The sequence below is a fragment of the Miscanthus floridulus genome, chromosome 2 (assembly GCF_019320115.1).
Source record: "Miscanthus floridulus cultivar M001 chromosome 2, ASM1932011v1, whole genome shotgun sequence".
Lineage (NCBI taxonomy): Eukaryota > Viridiplantae > Streptophyta > Magnoliopsida > Poales > Poaceae > Miscanthus > Miscanthus floridulus.
The window spans coordinates 22,002,556-22,021,845 of NC_089581.1; positions in this window are offsets into that span (position 1 = coordinate 22,002,556).

Consider the following 19,290-nt stretch of genomic DNA (forward strand, 5'->3'; position numbering starts at 1 on the left):
GAGACCAATCCCTATCTCTTGGGCGAGACTAACCCCATCCCTCTGGGATCGGGCGAGGCGGAATCCATCCCTCAGCCCTCGGGCGAGACCGAGCCCGCCCTATAGGCGTCGGGCGAGACGAAGATTAGCCTTGAGCCTTTGGGCGAGGCAGGGTTATCCCACAAAGGCGTCGGGTGAGGCTGACCCCGCCCCTCCGGGGTCGGGCGAGATGGAATCCATCCCTCAGCCCTCGGGCGAGACCGAGCCCGCCCTAAAGGCGTCGGGCGAGACCGAGTTTATCCCTCGACCCTCGGGCGAGACCGAGCCCGTCCCAAAGGTGTCGGGCGAGGCGGAACCGAACTCCCATCACTTGAACAAGGGATGACATGGCGCCCTTATGCGTCCAGAGGTTTTTTACGTTCGGTGGTTATCGGCTCCACCTTCTGGGGTACCCTGGTATTAGGTCCCCGATAGTAGTCCCCGAGCCTCTAGGTGATTCGAGTAGAACCGCCTAGAGGGTGTTTTTGATTTAGTCGATGTTAATTTGCTGGAGGGTGCGCGCGAGCGCACCCGATGGGTGTAGCCCCCGAGCCCCCGGGTGATTCGAGTAGAGTCGCCCGGGGGGTTATATCGGCCCCTTTGCGGGTAAGGCTGAAGGACTTAGTTTTTTATCAACTGGATGTTTTTCCGAGTGGGTCGTGGCGTCCCGTTCGCTGGGAACTGATTCGGGGCTATCCTAACTGGTGCTTCTGCCCTTGATTGCAGACCGTTCATGGATCCCCTCTTAGTTGGGCCGGCCAGCGAGTTTCTGGGCCCTAGGTGGGCCAAAGAGAAAAGAACAGGCCTTTGTGGCTTGCGTTTCCCCGGTGGGTAGAGAGTTCGGATTCGCTTGGGGAAGGTGAACCGTCCGTCGAGATTTTTGGGGTGAGAGGATAGGGACTGCGGGCGCGTGTCCCACGACGTGACGCAGTGGCGCGCGTGGCAGGCCCAGAGATCGAGGCGGACGGTTGCCCTTCTCGCGTCCGTCGCCCCTTATAAAACCGCGGGGTTCGCCCCCAGGGTTCTGTATTTTGCTCCCCTTCCTTTGCGTTCTGAAACATCCGCCGCCAATCTTCCCAGCCTCTCGTGCCCGTATCGCCACCGTCGACCGGCCTGCGTTCGTGTTCTAGCCGCCGTCAAGCTCGCGCCTGCCCTTCCCCCCTACTGCTTTAATGGAGTTGTGGGGCAGATCAAGCATCACCTCCCGGCGTCTAGAGGGCCTCGTCCGCCATGGCCTTCTCCACCCACTGTCCGCCGTCCAGGAGTGGTTGCTTCCTGGCGACGAGGGTGAGCCGGTGCCACCTGAAGGGTATGTCGTCTCTTTTGCCATCTTCCATGAGCGGGGATTCAGGGTACCCGCTCATAGATTCCTTCGGGGGCTGTTAGATTACTATGAGGTAGAGCTGCAGCATCTAACTCCCAATGGGATTCAGCATATGGCAGCGTTTGTTGCCCTGTGCGAGGGTTTCTTGGGGATCGATCCCCATTTTGATCTGTGGCGGTATTTCTTTAACATTAGTCTGTCAAAGAGAAAGATTGGGGGAAAGGATGTGAATGCGCCGATGGGATGTGCCAGTATTCATCTGCGCCATACCCGGTCGAAGGGTTACCCATACATGCGTCTGGCGACATCCAACAAGGGATGGCACTCGTAGTGGTTTTATGTTAGGGATGATGCGAGTGCCACCCTACCGAAGTATACTGGGCGTCTTATTGTGGACGTTCTGGAGTCGTGGGGCTGGGGCGTCCAGTTCAAAGACAAGAAACACATCACCGACCTTCTTTCCGCCCTCCAAGCCCTGAAGGGCCGGGGTGTAAAGGGGACAGGGATCATCGGTGCCTACCATGCTAGGAGGGTGGCACCCCTGATGGCGCGTGTGCTTCCCCTGCATCAGATGATGCTCGGGATATCGTACGAGGGGACGGTGCTTGTTGATGAGGCACTCCCTTACTCGGAAGTGGCGCAGTGCATCAAGGAGGCGACGGAGCCGACGAAGGATTCTGCGGGCAGAGTCCTTGACATTGTGTATCCGGTGCCCGGACACCCCCCAATGCGGCCAGAGCCTGGGTTCTTTGAATTCGTAAGCCCTCCTCTCCCATGCTCTTTTCTTTTTTCTTTGTTCTTTTTTCTCTTAACACTTGCTTTATGACGTTGGGACCAGCCGAGGGTGCTGGTCTTTAAGGACAGCCCGGTTCTACTACCGAAGGACAAGGTCGTGGCGGCGGCGAATCGACTCGCGGCCGAGCGGGACAAGAAAGCAAGGGAAGAGATGAAAGAGGCAAAACGACTGAAGCAGGAGGCATGGGATCGGGGAGAGGACGTGAGCAGTGAGGATGACGACGATGACGATGATGATGATGACGACGACGAGGTAGCCATCGGCGTGGATTGGGGCGTCCTGGAGGACGAGGACACGCTGACGAGTGGCCACCCATCCGTGCAGGGGCCCTTCCCTTTCCACGCGGAGGGAAGTAGATCGATGAGGTCAGTGGAGGCCGGCGAGTCCGCCGCTTCGCACAGCGTGCCGGCCGAGGACCGGTGGATAGGGGAGGGCGGGCCTACTGCCGCCATCCCCGAGGCGACGATGGGGGGGAGCAGCTCCGGTGCTGCGCCCCGTGAGACGATGGAGGGGGATGGCTCCGGTGCCGCGCCCGACGAGACGATGGAGGGGAGCGACTCCGACGCTACGCCCGATGAGATGAACCCCCCTGCCTCAGAGCAGGGGGCAGGCACGAAACGGTCCCATCCGGACGAGTCGGGGCAGGGATCTAGGGATCCGTCCCCAAAACGCTTCCGCTGGCCGAGGACGTCAACGTAAGCTGTTGATTCCTCTGTTTTCATCCTTTTTCCATTTTTATTTTGACTTAACGGTTATTACCTTTGTGTAGGTTCTTGCGGACGGGTCACCCCCTGGGGCTGGTGCCCAAGAAGAGTCTCGCCCTTCAAGCAGGACAGACGGCGTCGCCTGGAGTCACCCCTGTTTCGAGCAGGAGTGGTGCCGATGTCGGGGACGCATTGGCCGAACCGACGGCGTCCATGGTGGCTCCCACGCCCGCGGAGGTTACTGAGCGAGCGGTCTCTTCCATGGCGGGCATGGAACAGCCGGCCGAGGACCGCATACCGCCAGTGAAGGTGATCATGACTGCGCCAAGCCAGGATCAGCCGGGCACGGTCGTGGTGGCACCCGAGGGCATGGTGCAATCCGCGCCGCCAGGCGCCCATGTGGATCCACCCGTGGCGCCCGAAGCGGCCCAGACGGAGGAGGGTCCAGCTGGAGGGTCCTCAAGTGCAGCGGTGGTGCCGCACAGGGTCAGGAGGGAGCCACCACCGGCCCCTTTGTCGGGAGGAAGCCGCTCCCCTGCGCGGGGGGAGCCGCCGCTCCAGTGGATGGCCGCTCAGGACCCGACGTCAGCTCTTTTCTCGCTCGATGATCATTTCGAGAGCATGGAGCAGGAGGGTCTTGACATCGGGATCTCAACCATGCTGAACGCCCTGGACCAGGCCAGAGGAGCCCTCCATCAGATCGTTATCCCTACCACTCAGGTATTTTCTGGGCTTTCTTCTTTCTTCGTATGTTTTTGTGTTTTCGCATTTCTGATATCAGTCTTCTTCCTCCTCAGGTTCTTGTTGCTCGTAGCCGGAATAAATCCCAATTCCTCCATGAGCAGAAGGCGGAGTGGGATCGCCTCTCCGAGGAGGCTCGGCTGCGGGCAGACATGGCCGCCCAGCTTGCTACCATCCAGGAGCGGGAGGCCCAGGCGCGTCAGGATGCGGAAGAGGCGCACAGGATGTTCGAGGACCTATCGGCAAGGTCTAAGCTGGATGGAGAGGAGATTGCCAGACTCCAAAAAGAGCGAGACGAGCTGCTGCAGAGGAATGTCGCGGCCAATGAGAAGGCCGGCGAAGTCCTGAAGGAGCTGGAGATGGAGTGGGACCTCCGGCGGAAGGCCGAGAGTAGGGCCGCGGCCCTCTAGCAGAAGGTGGATGAGGACATCGAGGTGGTCCGCTCTCTCCGGGCGGAGCTTGGTGACGCGGTGAAAGGAAGGTTGAGTGCTGAGAACGTCTCCGCCAAGCTGGAGAAAGAGGCTGCCTATACGCGAAGGGCCCTTCAGGTTGAGAGCGATGAGCATGATCTTCTACAAGCTGCAGTCGGGGTGGTCCTTAACGCCCTGAATGTGATAGAGCCGGTGGAGACCAGCCCGCTCGCGGCCTATGTTGGAGGTATGACGGCTCGGGTGGGCCAACTTGAGGAGAGTGCCTTTCACGCCGGGATTACCCAGGCCTTCACCGTCGCCCATGCCCATTACGAGAAGGAAATAAACCTGAAGGTGATGAGCGAAGGCTTTCCGTCCACCTATGAGGATGAAGAGCTGGAGGAAATGGAGAAGATGGTCGCTCCCCTTACGAAGAACCTGGCAGACAGTCTGAAAGAGATGGTTCTCCCTCCGTGGGAGTAATTAATCAAACAATTTTGAGAACAACTTATATGTAATATGTGGACAAGTGTCGGTATTTTTCGAGTCTGGACGCCTTTCGTGCTTTTGCGTCTTAATTTCGTTTTGTTTGATTTTTTGCGATTTGATTTTTTACGATCTTACCAATATGTTCCCCTGAATTATGCCGCTGATTATAATGCGAGGAGACCGAAGGAAGGAAAGGAGGTAGCCGTACCTTAACCAGCCCCCGAGTAAGGTCCGACCCCCTGCATGTGCTGGGGTCGGGGGTTACTGGAGATCGGAACTGTGGTTTTGGTGATAGGTTGACGAAGTCCATGGAGGTCATCGCCATATTCCCCGCCCTGTCTTCCAACAGAAATCCCCAACTGGGGACTCTATGGGCTCGGCAAGGTGGGGCCTTTGAACCTGCGTCCCTATATTGTTTGGCTCGAGCCCCCGAGCCTTGTTAGGGTCTAATAGGGGTCGGCCGTTGTTTGCGTGTTACCCCAACCTCGGTTTTCGCAATCGGAGGGGCTAAGTGAACGACACTTGCCTCGACGGCTCGAGTGTCGCGCTCAACGAGCTCACTAACGGGTACGTTCGTGTGGAATCTGGGTCCATCATTTGCTGATGGGGTCGGTAGAGCCCTCTAGTGGCACTCCATAACTTCTTAACCCGCCTCCCGGCAGATGCCTGAGTCATTCGATAAGCTCAGGGGGCCCGATGGCCTCTCCTCGTTGGAGATTCTGTGGGTTTGGCTCGGGGTTAGAATCGAACGAGAGAAGGTCGAGACGTTCCTGTTCGCTTTTGAGCGGGGTCAGGCAGGGCCGCTGGGGCTTGTCTCGGTTATCTCTCCCTGGCTCTGTTCAGCGTGAGGCGGCCTCGAGCCCTTCGTGGGCCGACCTTCGAACCTCGGCCTGTGGTCGCCTATATCGAATGAGGCGACAGTTGTTTCGTGGTGCGACACGAATCGTTGGGATGCAATGTTTTGCATATGTAATGTTTTGAATGTAAAATTTAATCGAAATAGAGGCGGAGTCGGCAACGTTACCTTGATGGTATGAGTGGTGGAAAAAGCTCCTACTAGATGGGTTCGGGCCCTGACGTTCGTGACGAGGTTGGAAATACCCTTTCGCCTTTCCTTAGTTACAGCGCTTCCTCTTTAAATAGGGAGGGGGAGAAGAGTTCTCATCCCACCTCCTCTTCTACCTCTGAGCCGCTATCTCTCCTTCTTCTTCCTTTCCGCCGAACGCGTCCATGCATCGCGGCAGTTCCTGAGTGAGGAAGAGTAATGCCAGAGAGAGATAGAGAACTTACAAACTTGCTCGTGAGTCTAGTGCGTGATGTCGAGCCAGAGGTTATCCAACGTAGATGAGATGGTGCACGCGGCCCTTACTGAGGAGTCGCTGCTGCTGAAGGAAAAAAGGCGTCGGTGGGAGGCATTTCCTGCCCACACGCCATTGTCAGGGTTATGGCCGGGGATGATGGCGTAGTCCCCAGACGCCATGGCAGTGGCGTCGCTACCGGGGGTTGCGGCTGACGACGATGGCATAGTCCCTAGACGCTCCGGCGGAGGCGTCGTAGATGGTGGCGCCTTCGAGGATCTAGCGAAGATGTCGCCGATGGAGAGTGTGGCACGGCGACCGCAGTAGACGAGCTGGCCCGTGTACACGCCCCGGACGTCACCGATGGAGAGCGTGGTGCGGCGACCGTAGTAGCACTTGTGGTAGAGCTAAGCCGAGACTGTAATGAAATAACGTTGTGGGGAAGCCCCCGAGTAAACAGTCCTCTAAGTATATCGTTTCTTTTTGTAATGATATCGCTTTGTAAGTGGTGAATTTGTGCAAAAAATGAGCAAAATTACACCCTTTGCTTATGGCAAGCCATTTTTTTATCTTTCTCCCTTCTGTAGGAACAATTTTAGCGCTTTCCAACTCTTCTCATGGTCTAAGTCATAGGAAGCTAGGAACGTGGGCGAACTAATTCTGATTGAACTGGTGAGCAAAGAGGTTGCAGCCGCTGGGGCGTGGGTGTCTCGCAGTCCTACTAGTTGTATTCAGAATTGGTTCCCAAGATCTTAGCCCTCGAGACTCATTTATGAGGCGAATGGAAAACTTAGAGAATGTTTGTAAGTATAACACAGGAATTTTTTGCGAGCGTAATACTTGTATTACACATGACATATGTTACGATCACATGCCAACCCCTGAGTGAGGTCTGACCCCTCGCGATTTGCAGGGGTCGGAAGTCACTAAGGATCGGGGTTCTGTTAAGACAAAAACTGATAAGGAAAAGTGTAAGTTTATTTTAAGGATAGAAACGACGTAGCTGCTCAATGTTACAGGCATTGGTGAAGACCTCGCCTTTGATGGTTTTCAACCGGTAGGCGCCTGGACGAAGTATTTCCGCGACGATGTAAGAGTTTGTGGCAATCCTTGTTGCTCTGCACAAGACGGAGGATGAGGTCTCCAACGTTGAAGGTTCGACCCCGCACCCGTCGGCTATGGTACCGCCGTAACGCTTGCTGGTACTTAGCTGAACGGAGGAGGGCGATGTTGCGGGCCTCATCCAGCTGGTCCATGGCGTCTTGGTGAGATGCCTCGGCTCCCTGTTCGTCATATGCTCTGATTCTTGGTGCTCCGTAGTCGAGGTCCATCGGGAGAACGGCCTTGGAACCGTAGATCATGAAGAAGGGTGTGTAGCTAGTGGCCCGGCTAGGAGTCGTTCTTAAGCTCCAGAGCACAGCCGGAAGCTCAGTGAGCCAACGTGCGCCGAATTTGTTTAACCGGTTGAAAATTCTGGGTTTGAGGCCTTGAAGAAGCATGCCGTTTGCGCGCTCGACCTGCCCGTTCATCCGGGGGTGCGCGACGGCTGCCCAATCGATTCGGATGTGTCGTTCATCACAGAAGCGAATGAATTTCCTACCGGTGAACTGCGTGCCATTGTCGGTGATGATGGAGTTCGGTACTCCAAAGCGATGGGTGATGTCGAGAAAGAACAGCACAGCTTGCTCGGATTTGATTGTGGATATTGGCCGAGCTTCAATCCATTTTGTAAACTTGTCTACGGTGACAAGCAGGTGGGTAAAGCCCCCGGGCACCTTTTTCAGTGGCCCAACCAGGTCAAGCCCCCAGACCGCGAAGGGCCACGTGATGGGGATCATCTGGAGAGCCTGGGCTGGGAGGTGTGTTTGCCGAGCGTAGTATTGGCACCCTTCGCAGGTGCGTACAATTTGCTTAGCATCGGCTACTGCGGTGGGCCAATAGAAACCTTGTTGGAATGCATTCCCAACCAAGGTTCTTGGTGCGGCATGGTGACCGCATGCTCCACCGTGGATGTCGCTCAGTAGAAGTTTTCCCTGTTCGCCAGGGATACAAAGTTGCAGAATTCCGATGTGACCTCGTTTGTAGAGTTCGCCCTCTACAAGAACGAAGGATTTGGCGCGTCGTGAGAGCCGTTGGGCTTCTATCTTGTCGGTCGGTAGTACGTCGTGGAGGAGATAGTCGAGGTAAAGCGTTCTCTAGTCGTTGGGAGGATCGGACTCCATTGCTGGGTCCTCTTCAAGCTCCATGACCTCGGGGTCGGGAGGAACAGTCGGCGGATCGGCCTCGGGGGTCAGACTAGAAGGGCCATTGTCGGCTTGTTCCGTCCCCGCATAACGTACCGAGGGTTTGTGCTGATCGCTGGCAAAGACGCCTGTTGGGACTGGCTCTCGGCTGGATGCTGCTTTTGCGAGTGTGTCGGCCGCTTCATTGAGGCGCCTGGGGATATGATTGAGTTCGAGGCCGTCGAATTTGTCCTCCAGACGTCGGACCTCTTGACAGTACGCCTCCATCTTGGTATCATGGTAGTATGACTCCTTCATGACCTGGTTGACGACCAGCTGAGAGTCGCCCCTGACGTCGAGGCGTCGGATGCCCAGCTCGATGGCGATTCGTAAGCCGTTGATGAGCGCTTCGTATTCTGCAGTATTGTTTGATGAGGGGAAATGAAAACTGAACCATGTACCTCATGTGGACCCCGAGGGGGGATACAAAGACTAATCCTGCTCCGGCGCCTTTCTTCATCAGCGATCTGTCGAAGTACATTATCCAGTATTCTTGATCAACGGCTGCCGGTGGCATCTGGACCTCGGTCCATTCTGCGATGAAGTCAGCTAGTGCCTGAGATTTGATCGCCATTCAGGGGGACATAAGAAATGCCCTGATCCATCAGTTCGAGTGCCCACTTTGCGGTTCTTCCTGTAGCGTCATGGCTACGAACGACCTCACCGAGGGGGAATGACGTCACCACTGTCACGGGGTGTGACTCGAAGTAGTGACGTAGCTTCCTTTTAGTGATGAGGACGGTGTAGAGGAGTTTCTGGATCTGGGAGTAGCGGGTTTTGGAGTCGGATAGCACCTCGCTGATGAAATATATAGGGCACTGCACCTTGAAGGCATGCCCCTCTTCCTCTCGCTCTACTATTAAGGCGGAGCTAACCACTTGGGTGGTGGCCGATATATATAGTAGGAGAGATTCTCCGTCGCATGGAGGAACTAGGACCGGCGGCTTAGTTAAAAATCGTTTAACCATGTCAAGCGCCTCCTGAGCCTCGGCTGTCCACTCGAAGCGGTCAGTTTTCTTCAGGAGTCGATAAAGGAGGAGTCCTCGTTCGCCGAGGCGTGAAATGAATCGGCTGAGAGCGGCAAGGCACCCTGTGATCCGCTGAATCCCCTTTATGTTTTGGACCGGGCCCATCCTCGTGATGGCTGATATCTTCTCTGGGTTGGCTTCGATGCCACGCTCGGAGATGATGAAGCCGAGCAGCATGCCCCTCAGGACCCCGAAAACATATTTTTCGGGATTGAGCTTGATGCCGTTCGCCCGGAGTTTCGCAAAGGTGCGTTCAAGGTCGGTGATAAGGTGGTCAGCCCGCTTGGATTTGACTATGATGTCGTCAACATAGGCCTCAACGGTTCGCCCGATGAGGTCTCTGAAGCAACTAAGCATACATCGCTGGTATGTTGCCCCAGCGTTCTTCAGACCGAACGGCATTGAAATGTAGCAAAATGATCCGAAGGGCGTGATAAAAGATGTCGCGAGCTAGTCAGACTCTTTCATCGCGATTTGATGGTAGCCTGAGTATGCGTCAAGGAAGTAGAGGGTTTCGCACCCTGAGGTGGAATCGACTATTTGGTCTATTCGTGGCAAAGGAAACGGATCCTTTGGACACGCTTTGTTGAGGCCAGTATAATCAACATATATTCTCCATTTCCCGCTCTTTTTTCGGACAAGAACAGGATTTGCTAACCACTCTGGGTGGTATACCTCCTTAATGAATCCTGCGGCCAGTAGTTTGGCTATCTCCTCGCCGATGGCCCTGCGTTTCTCCTCGTCGAAGTGGCGCAGGCGTTGTTTCACTGGCTTGGAGCCAGGGAGGATCTGGAGGGTATGCTCGGCGACCTCCCTCGGGATGCCCGGCATATCCGAGGGTTTCCACGCAAAGATGTCCCTGTTGGCGCGAAGGAAGTCGACGAGCACGCTTTCCTATGCGGAGGAGAGCGCGGTCCCGATACGGACTTTTTGCCCTCGGAGCTACTGGGATCCAAGAGGACGTCCCTAGAGCCTTCTGCCGATTCGAACGATTCAGACGGCTTTTTTGCGTCGGGTGTCCTTCAATGACCTCCTCCCTGAGGGGTGGCGAGTTCTTCAGACGCGATGACTGCGGATGCATGTCCACAGCATTCGACCTCGTACTCGTAAGCGCGCTGGAAGGAGGTGCCGATGGTGATGACCCCATGGGGGCCCGGCATCTTCAGCTTCAGGTACGTGTAATTGGGTACGGCCATGAACTTCGCGTAACATGGTCGCCCCAAAATGGCGTGGAAAGTCCCCGGGAACCCCACTACATCAAAGGTGAGGGTCTCAGTCCGGTAATTGGATCGATCCCCAAAAGTGACGGGCAGGTCAATCTGCCCCAGTGGCACGGCTTGCCTTCCAGGCACGACGCCATGGAAAGGTGCTCGGATGGGACGGAGGTGCGTTCGGTCGACGCCCATTTCGTCGAGCGTCTTGGCATACATGATGTTGAGGCCGCTGCCCCCATCCATCAATACCTTGGTGAGCCGCTTTGGACCGATGATCGGGTCGACGACAAGCGGATACCTTCTCGGGGTGTGGGATGGCATCCGGATGGTCGGTCCGGTCGAAGGTTATGGTGGATTCCGACCACCGGAGAAAAGCTGGCGTGGCCGGTCCAACGGTATAGACCTCTTGACGTTCGACCTTCTGGCGGCGCCTGGAGTCGTAGGCCGCTGATCCTCCGAAGATCATGAGGGCACCGGTCGGCGTTGGGAAGGCGTCGTCCTTCTCCTCCGTGTCGTCAGTGGTGGGAACAGGCTCCTTCCCCTGCTCCCCCTTGTTCAGGCCCCCGACCAAGTATTTGCGCATAAGGCCGCATTCCTTGTATAGGTGCTTGGCCGGGAAGGCATGGTTTGGGCATGGCCCCTCGAGCATTTTCTCGAAGTGGTTCGGAGTGCCCTTCACGGGCTTCCGGCCACCTTTGCGGTCGGCAGCGGCCACGAGTGAGTTGTCGCGCCGTTGCTTCTTATTTTTCCCTTTGGTGGGACGGTTGGAGGCGCCTTCGCTGGCGTCCTTGTCCCGCCTTGTCTTTCCGTCGGAGCGATCAAAGATGGCTCCGACCGCCTCCTCTCTAGAGGCATGACTGGTGGCGATGTCCAGAAGTTCCTTGGTAGTTCGCGGGCCCCTGCGTCCTAGCTTGTGGACCAGGGATTCGCAGGTCGTCCTGGACAGAAAGGCTCCTATCACGTCGGCATCGGCTACGTTCGGGAGCTCGTTGCACTGTCGGAAGAAGCGCCGGATGTACCCGCGGAGGGTTTCATTGGCCTTCTGACGGCAGTTCTTGAGGTCCCACGGGTTTCCAGGGCGTTTGTACGTGCCCTGGAAATTACCCACGAAGATCTCAGTCAGATCCGCCCAACTCTGAATAGCATTGGACAGTAGGTGCTCCAGCCATGCTCGTGCTGAGTCGGCCAAGAACAACGGGAGATTGCGAATAATGAAGTTATCATCACTCGCACCACCGGCCTGACATGCAAGCCGATAGTCTTCGAGCCAAAGCCCGGGATTTGTTTCGCTAGAATATTTAGGAATGTTCGCAGGCAGTCGATACCTTAGGGGGAACACAGCGTTGAGGATGTGCCGACCAAAGGCCTGAGGGCCTGGTAGGATGGGGCTCGGGCTTCGGTCCTCGTTGCTGTCGTAGCGCCCGCCACGTCGGGGATGATAGCCGCGACACGCTGCTTCTCCATCGTCGCCGTGGGCACGTCTCCGGGTGTCGATGATGCTGCGTACGTCACGGCCACGGCCGAGGCGTTGATGTACTGGGACGGCGGAGGGATGCCCGCCGGCTGGCAGTGTTTGGTGTACGGAGGCGTCCTTGGTGGGACGCACTGAGGGCGCGCGCTGGCTGGTGTCAGGTTCGTGTCGTCGAGACAACGAACTTTCCGCCTGCTGCGCTGCTGCACGCTCGAGCAACGTGCGAATCTCCCGATAAGCGCGTCGATCCTCGGACGTCGCGGCCTCCGGAAGGCCATGCAGCAAGGCAGTTGCTGCGGCGATGTTCTGGCTGGCTCGGGCAAAGTGAGGAAAGGCCCCATCGTCGATGAGGATCCTTTGATGTACGGTGCGAGCTGTGGTGCGCGCGCGCCCCCCGTCTTTGCGGCGTTCAATCTCGCGATTGATGTCCGCATATTCTCGGACGAGCCCTTGCCCGGCCTCATCGATCTCTTGCTGCCGGGCCCTCAACTGCTCTATCCTTAGGTAGGATGGGGCTGTCATCTCTTCTCCGGATCCGCTGTCAGGGTTGTTTGTAGGGGTGACCCCTTCCCTGGAGGCGCTTTCGACGTGACCTTCGGGGGTCTGTGTCACGAAGCACTCCCGAGAAGGGTGGTGGCTCCCCCTACTGGAATCCAAGCTGGAGAGCGATACTGGCTCCTCGTTGAGGAGTTCGTAGAGGGTCTTCGTATCCTGCTCAATCGCCCCCATGAACTCGATGTCCGTGGGTGATTGAACCAAACGTAGCGCCAGAAGGCGGCCAGCGGTCGCCGCAGCATTGCGGAGACCGAACGGAAACGCTGTCGGAGCGCTCTGTACGGACCCTTCCGGACATAGGGTGTCATTGTGAGAGGCCTCCTTGGGTGACGGGACTCTCCGGGAGTTGCCCGGCGGGGCCTCAAGCCTGAGACGGCTGAGGTTCATGGAAGGGGGAGATGGGGCGGCTAAGTGAGTCAGTGCCAGCTCTCCTCCTAGCGTGACGATGAAATCTAGGTTGCCGAAACGCACGTGTGCGCCCGGGACCTAGGTGATTACGTGGGTGGCCATCCGAGGCCTGATTTGGAACGCGCAAAGCCCCTACCTAGCGCGCCAACTGTCGGTGTTTCGTACAAGCACCGGCAAGTAAATTTATAGTAATGCGCGTTAGGCTTGGATGGTGCGCTAAAGGACACAAGATTTATACTGGTTCGGGCGGAACGTCCCTACGTCTAGTTTGCGGCTGCTTGTGTTATTAGCACCGTGAACGGTCTGTAGTAAGGGGTACAAACTATCGAGAGAGGGACTGGTCCCAAGTCTCTGATGGAAGGGTTGAAAGGTGGTTAAGAGCTTCGTAGCCGCTTGACTGTGCGTATGAGTGCGTTCTCTTGTTCGGTCTTATTTTTCGGGGCCTCCCTTGATGGAGGAAGCGCATCCCCTTTTATAGATGAAGGGGCTGGCTTTACAAGGGTGAGGGCTCTAGGACGCGTACTCTACTTAGTCTTGTGGCTCACGTCTACCCGGTCAGGTCCTTCAGTGCGAAGGAAGATAAGTGCTTACAATGTTGTTGATGTCTCTGTAGGATGTCAGGTTAGTTTACAGAATGCTGCCCTACGCAGGGTATGGGCTGTAGTACAGTGGTTTTGACTTATGAGCCTCCCCCAGCCTTGCTCCGCACGCCTTTTGGTTCCCATGAGTACTCGTTGGAGGAACGCGGGGTCGGGGGTCGATGTAGCGCCGTGGCTAAGGCCTTCTGATTAGGTGGGCCTGAGGGGTCGGGAAGCGGGCGCCGCTCCCTTGGGTCCACAGCGTGGTGACGGAATATCCGTCGTTCGTGGAGATAGCAAATCCTTTCCTGGAGCGTAGCGGTTGTCGTATATCTTCGTCGGGTTCCGTGTCCCAGAGCTGAAGGCGGCACCTACAACTCTACAGGGCGAGATGCACGCACCTGTAATGCCTTTTGGGTTCTGCGGCGCCAGGAAGGGTCTAAAGCATCAGTCCCGTCGTTCCCTGGCAGTCCTTTTCCTACTAGGGCGCAGGGTATGGTCCTTGGAGCCATGGTTGACCCGAACGTCTTGTCTCGTCCTGTACCCATTATTATGAGGTACAGATATCGACTAGGGCGAGGCTCATTTTTGGCCATCGGGTGAGACGGAGACCAATCCCTATCTCTTGGGCGAGACTAACCCTATCCCTCCGGGATTGAGCGAGGTGGAATCCATCCCTCAGCCCTCAGGCGAGACCGAGCCCGCCCTATAGGCGTCGGGCGAGACGAAGATTAGCCTTGAGCCTTTGGGCGAGGCAGGGTTATCCCACAAAGGCGTCGGGTGAGGCTGACCCCGCCCCTTCGGGGTCGGGTGAGATGGAATCCATCCCTCAGCCCTCGGGCGAGACCGAGCCCGCCCTAAAGGCGTCGGGCGAGACGGAGTTTATCCCTCGACCCTTGGGCGAGACCGAGCCCGTCCCAAAGGTGTCGGGCGAGGCAGAACCGAACTCCCATCACTTGAACAAGGGATGACATGGCGCCCTTATGCGTCCAGAGGTTTTTTACGTTCGGTGGTTATCGGCTCCACCTTCTGGGGTACCCTGGTATTAGGTCCCCGACACCAACTGTCATTGTTCTCCTTCTCAACCAAAGCAAATGCCAAAGGAATCAACTTGTTGTTCGCGTCATAGGATATGGCTATAAAAAGTGTGCCCTGGTATTTACCAATCAAGAACGTACCATCAATGGAGAAGATGGGACGATAGTGCCTAAAGACCTCGACACACTAAGGGAAGCACCAGAAGGCATGAAAGAATATCAGCCTCCCATCCTTCTATGCATTAGGTTTTGGGATGTACTCATAATGCATTCCTGGATTCACTGCTTTGATTACATTGAATAGAACTGGCAGTTGCTCATACCCATCCACCCAGTCCCCATATATCATCTTCCACGCTCGCTGCTTAGCCCTCCATGTTTTACCATAAGTTATCACATATCCTCTATACAACGCCTCAACGGTCCTGATAATTGTCTTCACCTTCATGTTGGGTTCTCCCTGCAAAATTCCCATCAACCGCTTGGCAATGAGGGTAGATGTCAACTGCCGATGCCTCAATGTCAGCTCATGGTCAGCATAATTGTGTGTCCCGACAACTTTTGTGATCTTCTATTTTCCGGTTACCGGTTGCTTCCTTGCACAAACCCTCCATGGGCAGCGTTCCTTGTCACACACAACTATGTAACGGCGCTCCGCATACGAATGCAATACCCTGTAAGGCCTCTTTTGTATCACTGCAAAAGCCTGCAACCACCTCTTCAAAGCAGGGAGGCCATTGAACACCCTCCCATTCTTAATTACCATGTTAGGACCAGTCTCAGAAGCTTCTAAGAGCTCATCATCATGTCCTTCTATAAACGCCTGATCGGAATGAGCAAGATCGTTGAGCTCGTGAACTCTAGGATCACGGCGGCCGGGAAAGATGCGCCTCATCATCTCAACATCACTCTCCGTCAGCTCTCCAACAGGGCGATCATCATCAAAATCAAGAGCCCTAGCCATCTCATATGGCTTCGAATCATGCATAATTTCAACACTATTGGAGCCACAGAATCCATCTCTAAAGTGCACTTGCGCAGCAACAGGGGGCACATCCACATTCTCAGGAATGTCTCCTGCAACATCAGTACATAAATGAGGAAATAATGAAAGAAATAGATGTAAGGAACAGGGTAAGCTCCTAAAAACCATGCTTTTAAGACACTTACTCAGATAATTCTATGTCTAAGAGATCTCATAAGGAGGATCTACCATGGAAACATGAGTCTGACAACCATCTACAAATACCGCATTAGGGGTAGATTGAGCATCGGAAACCATAGGTGCAATCTGCACATGCAGGTAGGTTCTGAAACAGGAGGGTCGATGTGTGCCTGATGATCTATTGCTGGGATAAACCCATGATGGATAGGATCAACTAGCACCCGACGCACAACCACATCCAAACAATACAGTTGGCTCTTCATAGCCGATCTCACATAGTTCTTCCACTGATCTGCACAACCAATTGAGATCATTTGCCTTAAGATGTTCGGAGGAGAACCTAGGTGTAGTACACCATCAACTGCAATGTCATCATCTCTAAGGCAATACAACTCCTTCCGAGTCTTTGCAACCATCTCACTAAATGAAGGCCTATCATTGAACAGCATAGGGACACTTTGCATATCAAGAAACTCAACATATCCATAGCGATCGCTTTCAATGGTGCCTTCATGATATATGGTCACTAGGTTGTCCATCTAATTCAAACACGTAACGAAACACATGTCCTTTAGTCAAAATTAGACGATAGATAGTACCTAACAAGTACTTTCTAGCTATAAACTAAGTAATCAAGATAATAACTATGTATATATATAAAGTGTACTCACTAAATAGCTAGATCATATGTAGTTAACTAAATATGCAACTACATATTTAAGTAGCTATGTAACTATATCTATGAACCTATGTATCTATGTTACTATCTATCTATCTATATATATATATATATATCTCACTATATCACTACCTGAGTCATCACATTAACTAGTAAATAACAAATGCCAACTAAGTAGGTACATTGCATATTCATAATTTTTACCTTTCCAACGACTGCTCCGCGGACGTCGAAGGAGTAGCAGCGGACGATGGGCTTGGGTCAGACCGACGATCCGGACCGGCGGTGGCACGGCCGGCCGCTGCAGTTGGCAGGGTCGGTGGTGGCGCGATCGACGACAGCGATGGCGCGCGGCTTGCGCGGGATGCCCGGGGCTCCGCGCAGCGAGTCTGGCTCGACGGGCGCGGAAGGCATGCCGGCGCTGGACGGCGGCAAGGCGGGGGCGAGGCCGGTGGTGGAGGGCGGCGGAGGTGGCGCGGTGCGGCACGGTGCGGGGCGTGGCGCGGGGTGGAGGGGCGGGGGCCGGTGTGGCCAAGGGGCGTGGGCCATCCGCTGGGCGTGGTGGCGCGGGGGCGGGCGCGGTGCGGCGCGGGCGTGGGGGCAGCGAGGGCGAGGGTGAGGGCGGCGGCAAAGCTTGGCTATCCTAGGGCGAGAAAGGGAGAAGAAGAGAGAAAAGGCGCGAGCCCAATAGGTATTAAAAGGCTCAGCGCCATTCACATTGGCGCTGAGCTCGGCGCCAAGATCTATGGTGCTGAGCTCCCTGCCAGGGCCCCCAGGAACTCGGCGCTAGAGATGCTGGCGCCTACCTCGATGCCAGCATCAATGACGCCGAGCTAAGAGTCCATTTTCTGAATTCTTTCCGTCAGAGGTCTATTTGTGAGAAACTTTCAAAAAAAAGGACTCAATTGTAAAAAATTCACGGCCTCTCTAGGGCGTGGCCATGGCGAATGGCGCCCTCGGCCTAGGGTGAGCGTGGCCTGGTCGGGGGCTCGTAACCTCCCCTAGGGCGAGCGTGGCCTCGTCGGGGCCGCGGCCATGACGGACGGCGGCCACATCCGCCGGCTGGGCGCTGCTAACAACCTCACCTCACCGCCTTCTTCTAGGACCTCGACGCCGAGTCTGCCGTCGTCCTCGACGTTCTCCCTACTGCCTCGCTCTGTCATGCGACACGGCCACGAGCACCTCGATCTGCTCCACATCCATTGCAGCCGGTGCGCACCAGGTCAAATCCACATTCGTGCCCATCCACCGCGCCTCTTCCTCTGTATATCTCGATCCCCTTTTTTTCTCCGTCAGCAATAAAGTGCTAGCAAACCAAAGTAAAATCCGGTGCGGAGCAAGCAAGCAAAGCAACCGCAAGAGTAGAGAGATGCTTCCGTGTACATGCTCCCATATGCGGCTACCTGTACCTAGCTCGTGTGGAGCCGTCCATGGCACCATAACCCGCAAGCTACAGGGGTCGCTGATTTGTCCACGCCTAAGTTCAAATCAAAGATTCGCCGGGGGCAGGTGCGGCCATGGTGGGTGCCGGCCTGGCCCGGGGCGGGCAGGTCCCGCTGGGCATGGCCACGCGGCCTTACCGGGGATGGGGGCGCGGCCTTGTCGGGCGCCGAGTCTGATTGTGCGCCACGTGCTGCAACCAGAGGTTGAAGACGAGGGCAGTTTGACATTTCCTCCGCCTTCTCTCTCATAAACCGAGAAATGAATAAAATATTATTGCGGTGTCTCTGGGCAAACAGTCATGAATTTACTAGAGAAAATTCCTTCATTGTCATTGAAAAGTATAACAATCTCTTCGTTGCCATTCAAAATTACATATTCCCTTCGTTGCCATCAGTTTTAGATTTTTCGTTCCCTCATTGCCACTGCTGTTATAGAGGAGTCACGGCGTGACTTCGCTCCCATACCCGACGTCCAAAAAAGTACTTCTCTGTTCTCGGCATCTGGCATCTAGCCGTAACCCTTGGACCTCTCGCGCCACGCGCCATCATTGCCCTCCCGCTCCGCTGCACACCTCACGCCACGCCGTCTCTCTCTCTCCACGGCATCCTTGCACGGTCGTGCATTCGAGCGGTGGTGCTGACCGGCCGGCGGCCTGTGTCCGGTGCGCACGTCGCGTGTGCAACGCGGTTGCAGCGGCGGCGCGGCTCTGCACCAGCCGACAGCGGTGGCCCGGGCAAGGCCACGGTGGCGGTGACGACGCGATGCGTTCTGGCGAGGGGACCGCGGGCGCGGCTAATCGGGGGGAGGGGGAGAAGGGTGTTCTAGGTGCTCAGCTAGTGTCGACCGGCGTGGTTGGTTGGTGCAGAGAAGATGCGAAGGCGGCTGGCCACGTGCGCTGCGAGGCTGCCGGCACGCGACGACGGTGATGATGGCGTTCCCAACGCTACGAGGAGCCTTGGAGGTCGTGGCCACCGTGGAGGCCACGGCGGCGAAGTGGTTGCGCACCGAGGAGGAGATCTAGCGGATGGGCCGCCTCAACAACTCGGCGCTCGAGGAGCGGGTGAAGAGCCTCTACGTCGAGGCGTAGGTGTGGCGCGACCTGGCATAGTCCAACGAGACCGCGGCCAATGCGCTCCGCGGCGAGCTGCAGCAGGCGGTCGAAGCCCAGCAGACGAACTCGCAGGCGCTGCTGGCGCTGGCACCGACAACACCGACGAGGACGAGTCGTGCTGCTGCGGGGAGAACGACGTCGCTGTCGGAGCCGGAGTAGCAGGCGCGGGGGAGCACGGGGAGGAGGCCGGGACATCGTCGCTGCCGGCGTACAGGAGGACGTGCACGGTGTGCGGCGAGGGCGCGGCCAAGGTGCTGCACTATTGCTGCTGCCGTGCCGCCACCTGTGCGCGTGCGCGGCAAGGGAGTGGGTGCTCGGGCGTTTTTCCGATGAGATTTGCGTGGGGGATGTGTGCGCGGCCGATTCGATAGACGTCGACGTCGTGAGGTGTAAAATTAACGGAATGGCAATGAAGGAAAGAAAAATCTAAATGAATGGCAACCAAGAAAATTCGTATTTTTCAATGGCAACGAAGGAATTGCTATAGCTTTTAGTGGCAGTGAAGGAATTCTCTCATTTTACTATGTCTTCTAGCAAAT